The sequence below is a fragment of the Colobus angolensis genome, unplaced genomic scaffold (assembly GCF_000951035.1).
Source record: "Colobus angolensis palliatus isolate OR3802 unplaced genomic scaffold, Cang.pa_1.0 Scaffold425, whole genome shotgun sequence".
NCBI classification, from domain to species: domain Eukaryota; kingdom Metazoa; phylum Chordata; class Mammalia; order Primates; family Cercopithecidae; genus Colobus; species Colobus angolensis.
The window spans coordinates 463171-478754 of record NW_012117655.1 but is presented as its reverse complement, the minus strand read 5'-3'; positions in this window follow the sequence as shown (position 1 = coordinate 478754).

Below are 15584 nucleotides of genomic sequence, written 5' to 3'. Positions count from 1 at the left end.
ACTCCAACCTGGGTGACACAGCAAGACTCCGTTTCAAAAAAAAAAAAAAAAAAAGAAACTAACTTTCTAGCAAAAAGATCCAGAACATACAATGGTGAAGAGAGTTTTTTTCCTAAACTCCTCTTATCTGCCTAAAAGCAGAGCCTCCCAAAAGAATGCAACCATCACAGATCCCCTTCCCAGAGGTTTCCCAACCTGGGAAGAGTGACTGCCTTCACCAGAGAGAAGAAGCCACAAGGCTATAAAAACTCTCCTAGGCCAGGCACTTTGGCTCATGCCTGTAATCCCAGCACTTTGGGAGGCCAAGGTGGGCGGATCACCTGAGGTCGGGAATTCGAGACCAGCCTGACCAACATGGAGAAACCCCGTCTCTAACAAAAATACAAAATTAGCCGGCCGTGGTGGCACATGCCTGTAATCCCAGCTACTAGGGAGGCTGAGGTAGGAGAATCGCTTGAACCCGGGAGGCGGAGGTTGCAGTGAGCCAAGATCGTGCCATTGTACTCCAGCCTGGGCAACAAGAGTGAAATATACGTGTATCTCCTAAATAGACATGATCACAAAACTATCCTATCTCTCTCATATCTATTTACCTAAGGGCCCATTTATCTTTTCTAAAAGTCATTGGTTTTCCAGTCCCCTTTCTCTCCATCCTCTCCTCCTATTAAGAGTATATATTGTGTCATAAAATGTCAGAGCTACCACCAAAAGACAAAGGTCTTTCATCTGAGAGCCTGTGAAAAAGATGTATAAGCCCCCAATTCTATTCACCTCTTTGAGCCACATTTTTCTGTGAATTACCATGTATGTATGTGAATAAAAATTCTGTTTTTGTTTTGCCCATCTATCTTTTGTCAGTTTAATTCACAGGCCTCCAACACTGAACCTAAGAGAGTGGGGAGAAAGTGTTTCCTTTCTCACAGCTGTCACCTCCTCAGAGGGGTTTTTCCCTGGCTATTCTATCTCAACTGGGCCTCTTTCTCCTTTTTGTTTCCCACAGCATTTATCATACCTTATTCTGACTTCATCTGTCTGTTTACTAGGTTTTGGTCTGCCTTTCACTAGAATGTAAGCTGCATGGAGACATATAATACAAATTCGTTAACTACTCAGTGAATGAATGGATGAGGAAATCCGTTGTCCTTGGCTCAGGTATTTATTGGTGAGTCTGCAAGCGGCAGCTCAGTTCAGCACTCACTCTCTGAGAACTTATTAGGTGTCACCATGGTGCTGGGTGTTAGGAACACACAGAGACCCACCCACTCCCTGTCCTCGAGGAGCTTAAAGGAAAACAAGCAGCTATGCTGGGTCCTGGGAGGGGCAGGTATGAGCAGGAGGACCTTACTCTTCCCTCAAGAAGTTTACTGGTATAGGAGGCAGGGAAGAGAAAAAGGAAAACACATGATAAGGAGCTTGGAAACAAACACGACTTCAAGTACAGTTATTTAGTACACAAATAAAACAGAGACGGATAAACTATTCTCTTGGCCTTTGTTTAGGGAATAATTCACATCATTCTGCTAATTACAGAGTTGTGAGAATAACAACAGTGTTGGATGGAGCTCATGGTATTTCTGCTTCATTTAGACAAATCTGTCTAAGGAGAGCCCATCCCGTGCACACACAGACCCGCTGACAGGCATCGCTGGTTTCTCTTGGAAGCTTTCCAAGTGGCAAGCCTCATGCCTAGGACAGTCTTGGAGCCTCTAAAAAGCCTTTCAGGGCTGCCTCCCTCCCTCAGTCAGGGCCCCATTAGCTATAAAGGCCAAAGATATACTGAAATTAACTACCCCACCCCTCAAAGAGCACATAAATAAAAGGGAGAATTTACTGAAATTATTTCAATGCACAGGAACCCAAGAGAAACTGAATAACTAGGCCAGGCCTACCGTTCTCAGAAAATGTTCTCATTTCTTCAAAATCCCGAGTTTAAATTTCCATATTCCCCTATCTTCCCTCAGGTCAGGTGTCCCTGCCTGGGTACAATCATCCCACCCCTGTATGAAACAAGGCCCCCTAGGCCAAAGGAGATAACTCCAAAAGACAATCAGATGGGTGGGGTGATCAACCTTTGTGGTTTGTCTGGGACTGAGGGATTTTATAGGAAGCATGGCTTTTAGAGCTAAAACCAGGAAAGTTCCAGACAAACCTGGAAAAGTTAGTAATCAGTTCAGCCAACGTCACATCTGTTTCATGCCCATACATCATTAATTTTTTTGAGATGGAGTCTGTTGCCAGACTGGAGTGCAGTGGCACAATCTCGGCTCACTGCAGCCTCTGCCTCCTGGATTCAAGCGATTCTCCTGCCTCAGCCTCCCCAGTAGCTGGGACTACAGGCATGTGCCACCACACCCGGCTAATTTTTGTATTTTTAGTAGAGATGGGGTTTCACCATGTTGGCCAGGATAGTCTCAATCTCTTGACCTCATGATCCACCCACCTCAGCCTCCCAAAGGGCTGGGATTACAGGCGTGAGACACCATGCCCGTCCCCCTTCATCATTAATTTTAAGCAACACAGTTCTTCATATTTAACATCACTGAAACCAGGACGTGTTTTAAAATCAGTGGCGTCCTGCAATGCAAAGCTGAGTTCTCCCTGAAATGACGCACAGCTGCCAGTCATTTCCAGATGACCACCAACCTGAGACCACCTTAAATTAATTTTCAGCTTCACTTTTTCAGACCACACTGACAGTATGAAGTCAGACCTCAAATCTGCATGAGCGCAGGCTCATGGTTCAAATTCTCAGGAGACAATTGTTGTTCCTCCCTCCACAGTGTCAAGATTGAGATGTACGCATTTCCAGCCTGCCACTCCCGTGGGAAGACTTATTTTCTTATAGCATCCCAGCTTTTAAGTGGTGTCTCCATATTTGGCATTTTTTTTTCTTGCATAATGGTACATAAAATGACAGCGCAGCTTACAGTGGATGGTGTCTCCGGTTGAATGAAGTACGGGTAATCATCAACTCCCACCAGCCGCTAGTGCCGGAGGGAGGCTCACTCCTGTGGAACCCTGGCTTCTCTGGGTGGGAAGAAAATGCTATCCCGGGTACCTAGGGCTGGATCCTGAGGATATAGAAAGAGTTCTTTCTCAGCTCTGATGAGCTTTTCTCTAAGCTGAGGGGTCACTTCACCGGCTTGCAGAGCCTGGCAGCCCATCTGAAAAAGTTCTTCTTCACCAGAGTCTTGCTCTGTCGCCCAGACTGGAGTGCAGTGGCATGATCTTAGCTCACTACAACTTCTGCCTCCCGAGTTCAAGAGATTATTCTGCCTCAGCCTCCCAAGTAGCTGGGATTACAGGTGCACACCAACACCCCCAGCTAATTTTTTTGTATTTTTAGTAGAGATGGGGTTTCACCGTGTTGGCAAGGCTGGTCTCGAACTCCTGGCCTCAGGTGATCCACTTGCCTCGGCCTCCCAAAGTGCTGGGATTATAGGCTTGAGCCAGCACGCTCCACCTGGTAGACATGCTTTCTAATCCCCAGGTTTTCTTTCCTTCCCCCAGGGTGCTCAGCATTTCCTGGATATATGATACCCCATCCCTATCCTCAGCTCATTCAGTTGACCTTCCCCTGGCCCCCACCAAAAGCCACTATGGCTGGCTCACCTGTCCTCAGACACCATGATTTGTCTTTCTGAGTTGGCGCTCAGGACACACCACCCCAAAATATTACTGTAGGAGAACCAAATATGCCACCCCAAAATATACTTCATTGGTATATGTCGAGCTGGTTATTCTGAGAAACTGCATACAGAGGGGTAGCTCTGAAAAGCTTTCTTTTTATTAAAAAAAAAAAAAACTACAACTATAAAGGAAGTCTACCTTAGTAAAAGTATCTGTGTCAGGAAGAAAGCTGCTTAGACAAGCTTTATTACCTGAGAAGTTTTTTATCTGTGTAAGGTAACCCCCAGAAGCCCCAAGCCCCTGTTCCTTTCTGTAGCTCAGGATGCTATACAAGCTCCAATCATTTGGCCCTTTTGCGGCTCTCCTATTTTTGTGGGTCTCCCATGTGTATGCATGTAATTAAACATGGTTTCCCCTGTTAATCTGTCTAATTCCCATGTGTATGCATGTAATTAAACATGGTTTCCCCCTGTTAACCTGTCTAATGTCAATGTAATTAGTAGCCTAGCCAATGAACTAGAAGGGTAGAGGAAAGCCATGTTTCCCTCTCCAATACCTGGTGTCATTTCCCAGCTTCCTGAGTGCCAAGGTCTGCATGTTTGTGTTCCCCCAAAATTCCTGTGTTAAAATCCTAACCCCCAAGGAAATGGTATTAGGAAGTGGGCCGGGGGGGCCTTTGGGGGGTGATTAGGTTGTGAGAGCTGTGCCCTCATGAGTAGGATTAGGGCCATTGTAGAAGAGGCCCAGGGAGTTGCCTTGCTCCTGCAAACCAAAAATAAAATTCTAAGCCCCGCACCATCTGCATAGACCCCTCCTCTTGGCAAAGGCATTCCAAAGCTAACCTGAAAAACTAGTTCAGGCCATCATGGGAAGGAGGGGTCAGACTGCCTCCCCGTGCCCTCCTCCCTTTTGGAATTACTGATAGAACGACTCTTTAAGCCTGATAAGAAACATTTACAATCTGTTCTCTCTAAAGCCCGCTACCTGGAGGCTTTACCTGCATGATAAAACCTTGGTCTCTGCAACCCCTTATCTTATCCCAGGCATTCCTAAGTCTTTAGACAATAACTGAACTCTTTCAACCAATTGCCAACCAGAAAAATTTTTGAATCTACCTATGACCTGGAAGCCCCCCAACCCTTCCTGTTGTTCTACCTTTCTGGACCAAACCAATGTACATCTTACATGTATTTGATTGATATCTCATTGGCATGGTTAGGCTCTGTGTCCCCACCTAAATTTCATCTTGAATTGTATTCCCCATAATCCCCACACGTCAAGGGAGAAACCAGGTGGAGGTAATTGAATCATGGGGATAGTTCCCCCCATGCTGTTCTTGTGATAGTGAGTGGGTTCTCATGAGATCTGATGGTTTTATAAGGGGCTCTTCCCCCTTCACTCAACACTTCTTCCTGCCGCCTTATGAAGAAGGTGCCTTGCTTCACCTTCTGCCATGATTGTAAGTTTCCTGAGGCCTCCCCAGCCATGCGGAACTGTGAGTCAATTAAACCTCTTTCCTTTATAAATTACCTGGTCTCAAGCAGTTCTTCATAGCAGTATGAAAAAGGACTAATACACTAATGTTTTTCTAAAATGTATAAAACCAAGCTGTGCCCTGACTACCTTGGGCGCATGTTCTCAGGACCTCCTGAGGGCTGTGTCATGGGCCATGGGTCATTTATATTTAGCTCGGAATAAATCTCTTCAAGTATTTTACAGAGTTGGACTCTTTTCATCAACATTCCTTTGACCAAGTGAGGACACAGAGAGACGGCGCCATCTATGAACCAGGAAGTAGACCTTCAACAGACACTGAATCTGCCAGAAACTTCATCTTGGGATTTCCCAGCCTCTACAACTATGAGAAATAAATTTCTGTTGTTTACAAGCTGCCCAGTTTATGGTATTTTGCTACAGCAGCCTGAATGAACTACTCCCAGCCCAGGGCAGGGACTGGGCTCAAACCCAAGGCCAGCCACAGTGAAGCCCCAGGTGGATGCAGAGGCCTCTTGCCTTGGGGGACCAGAGGCACACCTTATACTCTGCAAAGACCTTCCCAGCTCTGCCAGACCACCTGGGCTAAGGGAAGGGAAGGCAGGACAGGTATGCCAACTCCAGGCTCACAAAGAGTTCTGAGGTTTTGTGAGCACTAAGAATCTAGTTTACGCAAAAAGAGCTCACTTTGTCTAGTTTAACCTAAACCATAAGAGTTGAAGGTATTGATAAAGTGGGACTAGGAGTCTGGTTTTGGTGAAAGAGCCCTGGATTTCGATTCAGAGATTTGTATCCAAACTGCATTTCTGGGTGCATGACTTTGACAAGCTGCTCCAACATTTTAGACCTCGTTTCCCCCCATTTATAAAAGGAAAGTTATTCCCATTTTGGGGCTGTGCAAGGATTAAATAGGATAATGCATGCTTTAAAACATGCTTCGTAGACACTAAAGCATTACACAAATACTTAGCCCTGGGAGGGGAGATAAAAGGGTATTCTACTTAGTGCAATAATTTTAAATGTGCAGGTTATGAGCTATCAGTAGGTCATGAAAAATATTTAGTGAGTGTAAGGGAAGAACAAAATGTTTCCCTCTACTCTTCTATGTTCTCAGCTCAAGCACCTGTTACAAAAGATATATTAACAAGAGAAAGGCAAACAGAAGTTTATTAATATGCAGATCTTATACACAAATGGGAGAAACTAGGGGAAGAGTAACTCAAAGAGGTGGCTAAAGCTTGAGATTAAATACACTATAGCTAACAAAAATGGAAGGGTGTGGGCAAGGTAAGTTATGGGAAGGTGACCAGGAAAAGTACAGTAAACAAGGGTAAGGTTTGCTGTGCAGATTTAAGGCAGTGCCTTCTCCACTGACAAAAGTCTTGTGATTTAGTCTTCTTTTTCTTCCTGGTGCAGAGAGGGAGACATTCTTACAAATGGAGAGTTACTTTAGAAATGTAAATTTCCCTAATGAAAGGGAAACTTATACTGGTTTTGGGGCCTCTCCTATGTCTGCTGTTCCTCAAAATAATCATCTTAGAGCTAGGCATGGTGGCCGACACCTGTAATCCCAGCACTTTGGGAGGCCAAGGCAAGAGGATCCCTTGAATTAAAGAGTGTGAGATCAACCTGGGCGACATAACAAGGACTCATCTCTACAGAAAAATAGAAGAAACATGCAGTAGCACGCACTTGTATTCCCAGCTACTCCGAAGGCTGAGGCAGGAGGATCACTTGAGCCCAGGAATTTGATGCTGCACTGAGCTATGATCACATCACTGCACTCCAGCCTGGGTGACAGAGCAAGATCCTTTCAAGAAAAAAAAAAAAAAAAAGGCTCAAGCTTAAATAATCCTTATGCCAAAATGGCATATTTGGGAGGGGTGAGGGAGTTCAGGGAGTGCCACTCCCAGAATATGATGCTTTGGTGTGCTGATTATATTGAACTGAGGGTACATTGGGAACAGAGGAAGAGAGAAACAGGCAGAGGCTTTCTCTGAGCTCCCCTTACCTAAAGACCATCCTCCAAAGGGAACTCAAATGGTCCTAAATCCCAGGAATTCTCTTCCCCAGGAATCTCATCCATCAGGGAAGATTAACTGTGATCACATAAGAGAGCCTGGATGTCACATCCAGACAGAAACCACCTACTCTCCTGAGGGTTGCTCCAGCCAACTTTTGTTACCCGGGAGACTTTTTTTTTTTTTTTTGAGACGGAGTTTCACTCTGTCGCCCAGGCTGGAGTGCAGGGGTGTGATCTCGGCTCACTGCAACCTCTGCCTCCTGGGTTCATGAGATGCTCCTGCCTCAGCCTCCCAAGTAGCTGGGACTACAGGCACATGCCACCACACCTGGCTAATTTTTTTATTTTTAGTAGAGGCAGGGTTTCACCACATTGGCCAGGCTCTCAAACTCCTGACCTCAGGTGATCTGCCCACCTTGGCATCCCAAAGTGCTCGGATTACAGGAGTGGGCTGCTGCCTGGTCAACCTGGGAGACTTTTATCTGCATAACAAGAAGACCTTTATTCACCATACATTTCCTCCCCTCGTTCTCTCATAACTTGTGTGGCCACCACACCCACAGAAGCTGCAAGCCTCCGTTCCCTTCTGTAGCTCAGGATGCCATATAAACTCTAATCATCAGTCTTTATTGAGTCATATTTTGTGGGACTCTGTGTGTATGTTCATAATTAAATATGATTTTTCTCCTGTTAATCTGTCTTATGCCAATTTAATTCATAGCCCAGCCAAGGGACCTAGAAGGGTGGAAGGAAGTCATTTTCACTCCCCTACAGTGGCACAATCTGGTCTCCTATGGTCATATTTTGGGGTGGCATATTTTGTTCTCCTACGTGAATCATGTTCAGCATTTTAAAATTTGAACAGAATGGAAAATATCAAGGTGTGTATCCCAAATAGTAGAAATAGGTATTTTTTCTTTTATTTAAGTCATGTGTGCACATGGGTGATATGGTCTGGCTGGTCCCCACCCAAACCTCATCTTTAATTTCCACGTGTCATGGGAGGGACCCCATGGGAGGTAATTGAATCATGGAGGCAGGTCTTTCCCATGCTATTTTCATGATGGTGAATAAGTCTCACGAGATCTGTTGGCTTAGTAAGGAGGAATTTCCCTGCATAAGCTCTTTCTCTTGGCCTGTTGCTATCCATGGAAGATGCGACTTGCTCCTCCTCGCCTTCCGCCATGATTGCGAGGCCTCCCCAGCCAAATGGAACTGTGCATCTATTAAACCTCTTTCTTTTGTAAATTGCCCAGTCTCCCGTATGTCTCTGTTAGCAGCATGAACATGGACCAATACAACTGGTATGCCTGTTGTGATATAACATTTAAGTCTTTTGCACCACAACACACATACTAACACTACTTGTTTCTGTGGTAAATAATGGAAGTAGAAATAAATGGGGCTGTTTTTGCTTTGTTGTACTTTTCAACTGCAGCATTTGTGCATTCCAAGAGTGGGAGAAGAATTCATCTTGGTAAAGAATGTATCTTTTGTTTGGGAAAAACATCTTAATGGGCCCTCTGGTTATGCAAAGGTAAGTCCCTGAGATCAGGCTGAAGTAAGCTCTGGGAGACCAAAGGGGCTATAATGCTCTGCATAATAAAGTCAATATTTAAGGGTTTCTGTTTCCTTTGGGGGTTCTAGAAGGAGCAATTTGAGGCCTGGGGCTTCAGAGAAGAGAATTTAAGCTTGGCTCAAGGAGGAAGACTTTAAAGGCCTCCCTTGACACTGGTGTGACCAAAGATTCAAGAAGTTCTCTGTACTAAGTACTAAATGAAGTTCTCCCCTCCTGCACTTTAAAGTCCTTACAAGGATCTTCAGGCCTTCGGTGGAGTTAATCAAACCTTCTAACCTGGTTCTCTCCAGGTAGCCTTGTCTCCAGAATGATGGGAGGGTCCCTGTTTGGGAGGAAAAACTTCAGAGGGAGTGGAAGGTGTGCAGAGCCTGCGATGGAGGAGCCAGAGAGATCCAGGAGAAGCTGGGAGCAGCAAAGTGGGAGGAGACCGGTGACTGTGAGGGTGGATGTGCTTCCAGGAATTCTTGACAATTTGGAAAGGGGCTAGAATTCCTCTGGCTGCAGAACATGTTCTTTTCTTTGATTAATTAAGTAAAGGGTAATTCTGGAAGGTTGGAAAATGTAGGACACCCACTATGTAAAAATCAGGAAGGTACTAACCTATAGCTTCAAGCAAGACTCATCAGGATTATGAGCCTCACCACCACTACTATCATAGTTATTACCACCATCTCCTATCACAGGCCAAGCTGAGTGACCCTGGTAGGCAGAATAATGGCCCCCCAAAGATGCCCAAGTCCTAATCCTCAAAACCTGAAAATATGTTACAGTACATAGCAAAGGGGAATTAAGGTTGCCAATCCCCTAACCTTAAAATAGAAAGGGCACCCTAGATTATGCAGGTGGGCCCAATGTAATCATAAAGATCTGTAGAAAGTAAAAAGTTTCCTCTTCAAAGTTTCCCTTCTTGTTAAAAAAAAAATCATAAGTGTTAAAAATAATAGTTTCTTTCAGGCCAGGCGCAGCGGCTCACACCTGTAATCCCAGCACTTTGGGAGGCCAAGGTGGGCGGATCACGAGGTCAGGTGATCAAGACCATCCTGGCCAACACAGTGAAACCCCGTCTCTACTAAAAAAAAAAAATACAAAAAATTAGCAAAAATTAGCTGCGAGTGGTGGTGAGTGCCTGTAGTCCCAGCTACTCAGGAGGCTGAGGCAGGAGAATGGCGTGAACCCGGGAGGTGGAGCTTGCAGTGAGCTGAGATCGTACCACCTGCACTCCTACCTGGGCAACAGAGTGAGACTCTGTCTCCAAAAAAAAAAAAAAAGAAAGAATAGTTTATTTTAAAGACTAACTTTCTTCAAACCTCCTTGATTTGTGCTAATAGCTCTTTGTTAAGTTATATATCCTATATAGCTGTTGGACATGCTCACAGGTACATTCCAGCTCACAGTCTATGCTCCTGCCTTATTTGGAAATGTTATTGCTTCTTTAAATCTTTTGTAAGCAACTTTCTCCTTTCCTTTGTTCTCCCTTGCCTTTACCTATTTAAGAAAGTTTTAGGTTGTTAGCAAATCAGGTAACAGTTTAGACTATGAGGTTTGGCTCCAGCCAACAGATGCAGGACACAGCCGTAAGGATGACCCAAATGCATAAGGGATAAATATGTCTGCTTTTCCTTTGTTCAGTGTACTCTCATGGCAAGATGGCTGGCGAGTGTACCCTTTCTGCAGAAAGTAAAAATTGCCTTGCTGAGAGAATTAAATTTATGTTCAAGTGCTATTTCTTTATGGCACCAGGGAATGAGCATTTTGCATTCCTAACAGATCCTTAAATGTGGAAGAGGGAGGCAAAAGAGTGTCACAATATACTCCCAACAAACAGACAAAGTCCTTGTGGCTAAAATGAGACACACCAAAAACAGAATCTCATGGCCAGCAAGATGGGGGATTAGTCACAAATCCCAGTGTCGATAACGGCCATAAGGTTTATTTCCTGTAATTAAGCAGAAACCAGTTCCTGAAAAGCACTGCCCAAACAACTACAGCTGGAAAATTTCCCAAATGACCCCAAGATTCTAGCCGACCCAACCCCCCCACCCACCTCCTGCATACCCAGTCCCCAGTCTCCCCACCACAACTCTGACTCGACAGAGGACTGGTCTTTTTTTTTTTGAGACAGAGTCTCGCTCTGTCACCCAGGCTGGAGTGCTGTGGCTGGATCTCAGCTCACTGCAAGCTCCGCCTCCCAGGTTCACGCCATTCTCCTGCCTCAGCCTCCCGGGTAGCTGGGACTACAGGCACCGTCACCTCGCCTGGCTGGTTTTTTGTATTTTTTAGTAGAGACGGGGTTTCACTGTGTTAACCAGGATGGTCTCCATCTCCTGACCTCCTGATCCGCCCGTCTCGGCCTCCCAAAGTGCTGGGATTACAGGCTTGAGCCACCGCGCCCGGCCAGGACTGGTCTTATAAACTTTCTTTATTGACAAATGGCTGCAGACCTCAAGCCAGTTGTAGCCATTTAGCTTATAGAGACTGTGCACAAACTGTCTTTGCGCCCTACAGTTTACCTTTTGAGATCAAGAGCCAAATTCTACCTCATTTTAATGCCTAAAACCCCATCCCAAAGTGAACAGAATATATGTTATCGACGTTTACCCACCGTGTATGTGCCAGCCATCCCTCATGAATATTCATAGAATGTCCCCAACCCTGCTCAGTATGCATGTAAGGCTGGCCCTGTAAGACACATACACAAGCTCCCCCTTCCTTCTGCAGGGCGTGTACCTTCCATTGTCCCTGGAAGCTGTGTTCCTCAATCCACGATTGCTTCTCCCTCTGAAAATAAAGTCTTCTCCTTTCCTTTCTCTGTGAACGTCATGGTCTTTTGTTAACAAGAGTGGGTGTCAGAGTGATGTGATATGAGGAAGGCTCAACCAGCCGTGGCTGGCTTTGAAGAAGGAAGGGACTATGAGCCAGGGAATGTGGCAGCCTCCAGGAGCTACAAAAGGTAAATGGATTTCCCTGAGTGTGCAGAAGGATACAGACCTGAAGACACTCCCTTCACAGCAAGCTTACCTATGTGCTGACTTAGAAGCTCCAGAGCGGGAGCTCTCTTCCATTAGGAGATCATCTGAGAGACAACAGTCAATTTACAACCTAAAGTACGCCCGCGAGGGAACTGTCTCCCACCCGGAGGGGATCTTGAGGCAATGGCCCCTTTACAGCTTGCAGTGGCAGCAGCTTGACCACTTGGTACATAAGGCACCAAAGTGAGTCACGTAGACCCTGCACCTGCTCATTCCCTCCCATGCATGCCATTCATGCCAAATCCCCTTTAAAATTCCCTGCTTTCTGCCCCAAAAGTGAAGCAGTACCCTTTAAGGCAGGAGCCTGTACTTCCCCTAAGCTAAACATTGGAATAAAGTCACTTTCTTTAGACCGGACCTCACTCGTGTGAATTGGACCCTGCAGGTAGTGAGTAACCGGCATGCATTTCAGTTACACTGCTGCTCCAACATCATCCGTCAAAGAAAATCACCGGCCAGGACTGGCTTTGTGGCTCTACCCTATCACAAGAACACCAAGAAATACAATCCTAACATATGCCCAGAAGGGGATAAAACTAAAATGGGTATTTGGCAAAAGCATTAATGATTACCACATATAAATGACCATATAGGACCAGGCATGGTGGCTCATGCCTATAATCCCAGCACTTTGGGAGACCAAGGCAGGAGAATCACTGGAGCCCAGGAGTTTGAGACCAGCCTGGGAAACAGACTCATCTCTATGTAAAACAAACAACAAGCAACAACAACAACCAAAAAAACCCACACACAAGAAAATGACCTTATAGGTTTCTTAGAACCCCATGATGCAAGGAGTTAGGGCGTTAATTTTTTTTTCCAGAAGTGTGGAAGGGGCAGCAATGACTTGTTTCAACCAAACTCCTAGTGAATACAACTCTAAGCTGGACAAAATGTTTTTGAAATAGGTGTGAATGTACTAAGGAACTACCAAAGGCAATGAGGACTTGATGGGCCAAGATCCCAGGGAGAAGGGAAGCCCAGGGAGGTGAGTCTCACACTGGGGGCTGCTTTTTCTCTTAGGTACTTACCATTCAAAAGCAGCAGATGATACCACGTCATACCCACTAGGATGGCAAAGATGCAGAGAAGTTGGAATCCTTGAGCATTGTTGGTGGGAATGTCAAATGGTTCAGCTACCATGGAAAACAGCATGGTGGTCCTCAAAAAATTAGACAGAATTACTGTTAGGATCCAGCAATTCTACTTCTAGGTATATATCTGAAAGAATTAAAAGCAGGGACTTGAATGTACACCCATGTTCATAGCAGAATTATTTGCAGTAGCCACAAGACGGAAACAAAAGGTTGACCTAAAGAATCTGAGGCAAAATGAATGTAGACAGTTTATTTGGGCCAAGGTTGAGGGTAGCTGGCTTCCAAGTTGCTTTGGGGAGTGGTCCATTCCACATTGGTTACAAGCAGGTTTTTAAAGGCAAAAGAGAGTAAGAAATGGGCTGATACAAAATTGTTTGACAGGAATTCTCACTGGTTTGCAGAAACAACATTGATTAGCAATTGCCTATGCGTAGTTGAAACGTAGAGTATGAGTTATGGTGTTTAGCATGGGGCTAATTTTATGGCTACTTGGCATCAGTTAGTCTAGAACCTGCATAGTAAGTGGCTTCAAGAGGTAATTATTTGGCTTAAGGGGGGAGTGAGAATGATTGCTGTCACACACTGTCACATTTCAGTGCTCTCTGGGCCTGGTAGTTAAAGGGGGCTCACATTCCTCATATAAAAATGTTTTCTTTTCTTTTCTTTTTTTTTTTTTTGAGACAGAGCCTTGTTCTGTTGCCCAGGCTAGAGGGCAGTGGCTCACGGCAACTTCTGCCTCCTGGATTCAAGCAATGCTCCTGCCTCGGCCTCCCAAGCAGCTGGGATTACAGGCATGCACCACCACACCTGCCTAATTTTTGTATTTTTAGTAGAAACGGGGTTTCACCATGTTGGCCAGGCTGGTCTCGAACACCTGACCTCAGGTGATCTGCCCGCCTCAGCCTCCCAAAGTGCTGGGATTACAGGTGTGAGCCACCACGCCTGGCAAAAATGTTGTTTTCTTTCTCAAACCCAAATATCTATCAACAGATGAATGGATAAACAAAACATGGTACATACAGATACAATAGATAACCAGAACATCATCTGGGAAATGGGAATAATAATACTAAGCTTACATGTTTGCATGAAAATAGAGAAAAATGTGTACAAGATATCTGACACAATGCTTTTGTACTTTAAAAATGGTATGTCTGTGTAAATGCACCCAAGTGGAGCAATTGTTATAATGGAAAAATACTGACATCCACAGTGAGATTATTCTTGTAATACATATACAAATGCGCTAGGGGAAGAGGCTAGAAACAGACACAGCTGGGGAAAAACCGAGGCTCTCAAAGGTCACAGCAGAGCAGAGAAGCAGTGGGACGAGATGCTTGTGGAGGTTTTGACACCTGAGTGAACCCTAAGCCTCTGGATTCCGATGTTCCTTGCATTTTAATAATAGCAAGAGAAAACTAACATAAGAAAGAGATCCAGTGCAATATTTAGTTTACGGTATTCTCTGTAAAATATGGTCACTTAAGCTTCTACGGATTAATGAAAAAAAGCCCTCACATTCTAATTGAATCTTCTGCCGTTGTGTAATTGAAACAGGAATGAAAAATAACCCTATGGTGGGTTCTGAAATGGTTCAAGTTCAACAAGGTCTGTCAGCCTCCAAAAGGCTGCTCCAGATAAGGTTTGAGCTTTCAAATGTCAAGGAGACTGCTCGCTCAGGAGCTCCCAAATTGAAATTCAGATTTTTTTTTTTTTTCCAGGGCTAAAAGTCGTACTTAATTATGCTCTGAGCTTGAGAAATTCCTTAAGTAGCAGCTGCTTCTCTCAGGAATTAGGTTGAAGGAACAAGAAATGCTTTGTCCCATCCCCCATTAACTTAACAATTGAAATGTAGGCACGAAGAGATAGGGAAGAACAGGAAGAAATGGGAGCAGAGAGTGAAGGGCTGGGAGTATGTACCCCAGCCTGGGAGGCAGGCAAGCTGGGCTTGAGGTCGGTCAGAACTACCCTTTTTAATAGCTTTAGGGTCTTTTCCCCACCTCTCTCACTCCCTTAGGTACCCTTCCCTTGAATTTATACTCTCCTCATTTATCCCTTATCAAATCTCTTCTCAGGATAGAATTTAACAAGCAGACTTCTGTTGAAGGGAAGGTGATGGCCATAGTTTAAAATAAAGACTTCTCTGAGAGATCTCTGAACAGAGAACAAAACCTCAAACCAAAGGAGTCATTTCTCATCTTGATTTAAAGGTCAGTAAACAGAAGAACGTTCCCTGAGAGGAGCATTTGGTGTCCCTGAGATGGTGGGGTCTCTTTCTACTCAGGAGAGCAGCCTTATTCCCTACTCTCTCTATTTATAGGGTGTTGTGCCAGACCCCGACTGACTCTAGTAGGAAAGGCACCGTGTCTGAGGGGCCAAAAAGAGATCCAGAGAGAGCGAACGAGACAAAGAGTTTACTGGGGGCATTTACAAATATGGACAGTCCAGTGGCAGTGGGTTGGACGGGAAGACTGCTACCCTTTGTGAAAAGAATGCACCTAGCAGCCTCCGTTTAACCCAAAACAAAATGCCTAGATCCCCTATGTGGCCTGCATTCCACAGGATGGGCCAGGAGCTGAGATGTCCTTCAAACCACAGGGAGTGAATCTCCAGGTTGGCCACTCCCAGATTCCTTAGGTTGTAACTCCAAAAACAGTTTCTTCTTAGACTGCAGTCATTCTCAGGGTACGCTTAAGTTAAGGCTGCCAGGTGCCTCTGCCACACATAGAGTA